Genomic DNA, 8,111 nt, shown 5'->3' on the forward strand with positions numbered 1-8,111 from the left:
TATTAAAGAGTTTTACATATTGAAATGTAAAGGAATACAAAATGGCTCAATAATATAATGCAAATGGTTGGAGTAAACTAAAGTCGAGAGAGTTCCTTTCAAACTAAGCTCGGGAAAGAAAATTCCCAACCATAATGAAATTTATTCGTAACAATTATTCGAAATGGACTAATTTTATTGTTACTAGAAATGGAATAATTTTGAAATAAAATTGAGGGAGTTTTGCTTTTTTAACTAAATATGACGCTTTAGAAAATTCCCGAGCAATGGAAGTTATCAATTTTAAAACGAAGTCGTGAAGCTCATTCACAGAAAATGATTCTCTTTTCAATGGAAGTTATCAATTTTAAAACAAAGCCTTGAAGCTCATTCGCAGAAAAAGATTCTCTTTTCAAACTAAACATACATGTTTAATTTGTGTTTTCCTTTACTAAAGAAAATTACCAATAATTTTTTTAGATTCAGAAAGTGAAAATATATAATATAGTTTCAAAAAATATATATATAGAATGAAAGAAAAAAATTATTTTAATGTCTACAAAATTAAAGATAGTAAAATAAAATTATACTAAACAGGAAAACTGCTTAAATTTTAGAGTATCAAAAATAGAAAATTTACAATATTTTGCAAAATATATTTATAGCTTTATTCAAATAAAAATAAAAATCCTTAATATTTTCTTTTAAATGAAATTCGAAAAAATTGTTTAATAGTCAGATGATGAAAATTATCTGATCCCTTTGAATTATTCCAAACAGAATCTTGTCGGGTGATGTATGTTGATGTATTAAAGTGGGGTCCACGGTGATGGAATTTGATTATGCTGCCCTTTTTTTAAACTCCTAACCATGAACTGAATGTGGGGAAATTTATGAAAGTTCATGGGGAAATTTATTAAAAATAAATAAATAAATAAACGTGATAAAAAAATTGTGTTACATTGGTTGGGGAATAAAAGACGGAGTAATATTAAACATTAGAGGTTTTTAATTTTAAACTTGTGATTTCAATAAATTCTTGTCTGATTTTTAAAAAATTATACCAGAAAAACCCATGATAAAAACTTCCAAAAAATCGCACTAAAAACAACTCCATAAAAAATTGTGTCACATTGTTTCGCATTCAAAAAAATGTGCACGTTCAAGTCGTACAGAATAAAGCAGCGGGAGCAGGAAGGGCCCTCAGTATGATCTGTCCTTTCCTTTTGACGAGAAATTCCCAGAACTTTCTCTTAAATTGAGGAAAAGAAAATTCACAATATTAATTCTTAATATTTTCTCTTAATTCTTAATCTTATTCGGTGAAATGGTAACTTTGCTCCCATTCCATCGTCGTTGATGTATGAAAGTGGGGCCGAGGCCAACGGTAATGGAATCTCATTATGCTGCTCTTCTTTATATGATTCTTGGGATTAAAAAGTTATGCTGCTCCTTTAACTGATTCTTGGGATTAAAAAAAATGGAGTAAGATAACCATGAACTAATTGTTGTACTTTAAAATGTGGTGTGAATATATATAACTACCGGGTTCAGCGTTTTTGAAATTTTTTTGTGTAAATTATAAAACACAAACTTATCGTCATTCCAGCATCTGAACAAAAATTGGCCGAGGAAAAAAAAATAGAATACGTGATAAACCATTATGTTATATTGGCTTGCTTTCACATGAAGATTTTTTTGGTTTACGTGATAGAAAAGAAAGTATCGGTAGTTGGAAGTGCTGTTATTATTAATTATTGTATTTAGCTGTTATTATTAATTATCGTATAAACTGATAAATGTTTTTCGGATTAATCGCATCATTAAGATTTTGTCGATATTTTGAACCAACTAATGTGGTTCATCCTCAGCACAAGACGAGAAAACCAGTCAATCTTCAAGAAGAATAAATAGCATGGATGCATTATTGCCCCAAATTAGTCATTGGAAACTAGCCGCTAGTGATTAGTTAACCAGTGAAAATCCAAAATGACAGTAAGGAATTATTTATTAAAATATCAAAATTTAGTTATAAAATAGCTGTCAGGAAGCATAATTATATATATATATATCTATATATATATATATATATATATATATATATATTAATAATGGATAATAATACTATATGGGTCAGGATTTCGTTACAAGGTGTTATTTAAGAATGGGTCATAAAGTATTTCAGAGGGCCAACAAAGTGTTAAGAGTTAAAACTGCTTGTGTTGATCCTATCTCCAAGGTTCATCTCCCGTTTAGGGACCACGGATAGGATTGCCCATATCCTTAGAAAGAATAATGTTTCCTCTTCGTTCAAACCTCTCAATACCATCAGAAATTCTCTTGGTTCGGTTAAACACCCTATTGACCCTAAGGACACAAAAGATGTTTACCTTATTCCATGTTCTTGTGGTATTCCATATATTGGAGAAATGGGTCAGCCAATTAACCAGAGGATCCATGAGCATGCTGTTGACATCAGGCACAATCGGTCTCGCTCATCGACTCTAGCTGAACATGCGAAGAAATCCAAGCACCATGTCTGCATTGAGGATTCTCGAGTTATTGCTAGGGTTGATCATTTCCACCATAAGAAGCTTAGGGAGGTGATTGAGATTGAGAGGCATGCCAAAAATCTAAACAGGGATGATGGTTGGAAATTAAGTAGGAGCTCGATTCCAACCCTTTCTTCGTGATTCCACACCCCCTATCTCCTCTCCTTTTTTTTTCCATATTCTTGTTTCTTTGTTTATCATTATTAATTTAAGTTCTCGCATATCCTTTATAAATATATCATATTTTGTAGCTTGTATTTCCCCTTTTATTAAATTCATAATAATAATATTATAAATCAATTTAATTTATAATAATATATATATTAATTTACTTTATTAGCCCCTAATTTATTTCTTTAAGTTATAATATTTTGATACTATTTATTTAACATAATTATGATAGATAAATAATTAAGCCCCTAATTTCTTTTTGATATATAATAGTTTTATCTTATTCTTAACCATTTTATAAATTTATAATATTTTTTACTCTTAACCTTATTATTATTTAATATTTTATTAATTAGGTTATATAAACCCCCTAACAACTATTTTTAATAGTTATAACTCATTTTAACCCCTCGTTAATTTATGATCCATTCTTAAATAATAACTTGTAACTAAATCCCAACCCATATAGTATTCTTATCCATTATTAATATATATAATTATGCTTCCTAACAACTATTTTATAACTAAATTTTGATATTTTAATAAATAATTCTTTACTGTCGTTTTGGTTTTTTCTTGATTAACTAATCACCAACGACTAGTGTCCAACGGCTAACTTTTGGCAATGATGCATCCATGCTATTTATTCTTGAAGATTGAATGGTTTTCTCACCTTGTCCTAAGGATGAACCATATTAGTTTGTTCGAAACGTCGGCCAAATCCAAATTATGTGATTAATCCGAAAGACATTTATCTACAATATGGATCAAAAAAGTCTTAGATCTAATACCGCACAAGCTATCACAAATCTCGTTTTGGTTGTTTGTTGTAATGGCAATTATTCTCTTTTACATCCTTGGAAAAAGGATGAAAGTATCTTTTTTTTCATTATTGAAATTAGAAAATTTAACTATTACGTTGTTGCACAACTATAAATGCGCAATTCTTTGGTCTTATCTTTGTATTAGAGTTATTAGTTACAAAAGTTCAACATTAGTGTTCAAAATCCTGAGTTTGTTTTTAGTTACACAATTCCTCGTTCCCTTACTCAAGTCTTTGTTGTTGTAGTTCTAATTATTATTGGTTGAGGATTCCATTGGTGGGAGAGAAATTTTCATTTTGAGATTTTTCAATATTTATATTCACAGTTCTGGGGCTTTGTTATTTTGTGCTATCAAGGGAGCTAAACATATTTATGTTCCTCTTTACTGAAAGCCATATCATGGTTGATCCTGGTTTAATATATGGAATTATTAGTGTGGGAATAGACATGGCTATCCACCAAATTATCGATCACATTTATACAAGTCTAAATAAACTCCACAATGAAAGAGCATCATAGTAATGGTAAAATTACTTATTTATACATATGCAATCTAGGTAAGAGTCAATTGTGTCTCAATAACTTATTAACCATAAAAATGGAATGTAAAACTAATTACATATTATACAATAACAATCCTGAAGGATTAGTTAACATTCCCCCCTAATCTGAAGGGACATCTGACATGCCGAGTAACATTCTGAACTTTTTAAACTTTTCACATCCCAGTGGCTTTGTAAATATATCTGCGATTTGCTCTGAAGTAGGACAATGTGTCAAGTGAATAACTTTGGCCTCTAAATAATGTCGAATCAAGGGATATTTTGTGTTAATATGCTTGCTTCGATCATGAAACTTGAGATTCTTGGCCAACTAAATTGCAGAAGAATTGTCAACTAGTAGTGGAGTAGAATCCTTTTGTTTCTCCTGCAAATCTTCAAGTGTTTTGCGAAGCCAAATGATTTCTTTTGTAGCTTGAGTTGTTGTAGCATATTCGGCTTCGGTGGTAGAATCAATAGGAACGAATTGCTTACGTGATCTCCAACTAATGGTTTTTGATCCAAGACTCATCAAATAACAAGAAGTAGAGAATCCATTCTTCTTATCTCCATCAAAATCAAAATCTGAATAACCGGTTAGATGGAAATCTGCAACTTTGGAATATTTTATGCCATATGTTCCAGTGCCTTTCAAATACTTGAGCACTCACTTTATTGCATTCCAATGACCTTCACATGGATGATGCATAAACCTGGAACGTATCCCTATAACAAAAGCTACGTCACGTCAAGTAGTAGTTAGAAAATTCAAACTTCCGACAAGTTGCATGTACTTTGTTGGATCTTCAAACATGCTTCCTTTAGTGGAAGTAATCTTCAAATTCTACTCCATAGGAGTAGCAACAAGATTACAATCCTGCATCCCAAATTTGTCCAATATACTTTTTTTTTAGAAATGAAAACATATTTGGGTTTCTGATCAACTTCAATCCCTAAATAATAATTTAATAAACCCAAATCTGTGGTGTCAAAAACTTTCAATAATTCTCTTTTAATAGACGCTATATAGCCATCATTATTTCATGTGATCATCAAATCATCTACATACACAACCAAATATACAACGGTCTTTCCAATTTTCTTAACAAAAAGAGTTGCATCATCCACATCAAATAACTTATAATTCAACTTGAGAAGGTGTTCACTTAGTTTTTCATACCATGCACGAGATGCTTGTTTCAGTCCATACAAAGCCTTAACCAACCTTCATAGCTTTTGTTATTTGCCTTTAACAACAGAACCTTCAGGTTGAAACATATAAACATCCTCCTTCAAATCGCCATTCAAAAAATTTGTTTTAACATCCATATGGTGTATCTTCCAGCTATTTTGAGTTGCAAGAGAAAACAGAGTTCTAATTGTGCCCCATTTTGCTATAGGAGCAAATGTGTCTTTGTAGTCATACCTTCCTTCTGAGCGTAGCCTTTTTCTACAAGACTTGCCTTGTGTTTATCAAGTGAACCATCTGCTTTGTATTTGATCTTATACACCCATTTGCGACCAACAATTGTAGGAGGATCCACTAACCTCCAAGGTCCATTCTTAATAAGTGCATCATATTTCTTTCTCATTGCATCGTTCCATTCATCACAATTAGTAGCTTCTTCAAAACAACTAGGTCACTAGTTGTACAATGATTGAATCCGCGGTCATGAGAAATGTTACCTAAACTCGAAGTAACATCACCTTTAGAAGAACTTCTTATTTAAAATCATCATACTTGCTTGGAAATCTCTGAGCACATGTGGATCTTTGTAAATGTTGTTGAAGTGGTTGTGATGGTTGCTCATCTTGAAAAACAGGCTCAAGAACATGCTCTTCAAGAGCAATTTTTGGTCCTGCATAAACATTACTATCATCCAAATTTTCTTCAACAATAACATTCTCATGATTCAAAGATGGAAGAACCAAAGACTGATCCAGAATGGGAACCCCCCTTCTATGTGTGGAACATCATTATCAGATTCAAAATAGAACTTCTTAGATGCAAATTTCTCCAAATGAGCCAGTTGTCTATCAATGGTGGAATTATCTATGTCAAATTCAAGAAAATTAACATCTCTGGAAAGAATAAATTTCTTGTTCTCCTCATCATACAACTTGTAAGCTTTGGAATTAGTAGAATATCCCAAGAAAATATATTTGCGACTCCTAACACCCAACTTGTTGCACTGATGTTTAAGAATTAATGCATAACACAGAGAACCAAAGACTCTAAAATGTTGAACAGAAGGCAGATGATTATACCAAATTTCATAAGGATATTTATTATTGATGACAAAAGAAGGACAACGATTGTGAATATAAGCTGCACGAAGCACTGCTTCTACCCAAAACATCAACTTAACATTCTTAAAGAACATCATAGATCTAACCATATTAAACAAAGTTCTATTCGTACGTTCTGAAATGCCATTTTGTTGTGGATTATAAGGTATGGTAGTATGATGCTTGATTCCGTTGTCCTTTAAATACTGTTCAAAAACATTAGAAGTATACTCTCCACCATTATCAGTTCTGAGAATTCCTATATTCTGTTGAGTTTCATTTTTAATCATCAAATGAAAAGTTTTAAAAACTTAAAACACTTGTGACTTATCTTTCAACAAATACACCCAACACATTCTCAAGTAATCATCAATAAATGTCAACACATATTTATTTCCATTTGCAGTTGCAACAGGGATCAGTCTACATAAATCTGAATGTATAATAACTAATTTTCGTGAAGATTTGAAAGAAGAACTATGAAAAGGTTGTTTACAATGTTCTCCCAAAATACAAGCATCACAAGGTGTAATATTTCTTAGAACTGTAGGAAGACCTTTAATACCTTTCTTTTTCATAATTCTGAAGCTGCCATAATTGATGTGACCAAATCGAGCATGCCACGACAAGCTAGGAGAGAGGATATCACTATGTTGTGCCAAAAGAGCAGAACATTCACGAGAATTAGTAGATTAAGTGCCATTTAATTCTAAAAGTGTACCTTCTTCCACATCAGTCATAATAACTACATAATCAGATGCTCTTTTTATCTCGATGATGCCATCAAATACATGAATAGAATGCCCTAGTTTTCAAATATGGATAAGAGACATCAAATTTCGCTAAAACTGTGGAATCTAAAGTACATCCCATAGAACATAGTCTTCAAGATTCAATATCTTCAAACGAATAGACACAATGCCAGATGGTTTAATTTGAGACTTGTCAACAAAGTAAATAACACCATCAATATCATCACTGAAAGTTTCAAAAAAATATCGCCTAAATGTCATATGACAAGTGGCTCTTGAATCCAAAATCCAACTATCTCGCCATGAAGAAAATGTAGTGTTGAAAACATCATTAATATTAAAATTATAGTGAGAAACAATGTAATGTGCAGACTTTGATGATTTTCCCTTATTTGGTGGTGGCTGATCTTTCTTTTCATTCCACTGTTCTCTCCTTTCACTGACTTTCTCCCAAGGGATTTTACAGTTAGCAGTAGTATGACCAATTTTACCACATCTAAAACATTTGATAGTTGTTTTATCATTAAAATTTCTTTATTGTCTATCTCCCTAATTGATTCCCCCCATGCCTCTATAATTTCTTCTACCATGACCTCTACTACTTTTATCACCTCTAGAAGTTTCAACATGAGACTTCTGATCCTTTTGTTCAAGGCACAAAATTTCTACATTAGAGTTAGATGGGGCCTCTTTCTTCCCAAAGGCCTTTTCTCTCTCGGCTATTTTGTTTACAAGTTTATCAAATGTAATATCTTTTGACTACCCACTAGCTTGGAGAGATTTCAAATAGTGTGCATAGACAGTGTGAAGGAATTTTATAAAAGTTGTAAGTTGTAAATCTACTTCAATTACAATGGCTTTTATATCATGAAAAATGGCTTTTATTTCAGAAGCACTCTTCAATGGATCATTATCTTTCATCTCCAAATTGAACAACTTCAGAGACAATTGAATAATTTCGAGTTCTGAGTGTGAATCACACAATTCTTTCAACTTCTTTAAAGC

The sequence above is a fragment of the Pinus tabuliformis genome, chromosome 6 (genome assembly GCF_031772625.1).
Source record: "Pinus tabuliformis cultivar Carrire ecotype Pingquan chromosome 6, CPIR1, whole genome shotgun sequence".
In the NCBI taxonomy this organism is placed as follows: Eukaryota; Viridiplantae; Streptophyta; class Pinopsida; order Pinales; family Pinaceae; genus Pinus; species Pinus tabuliformis.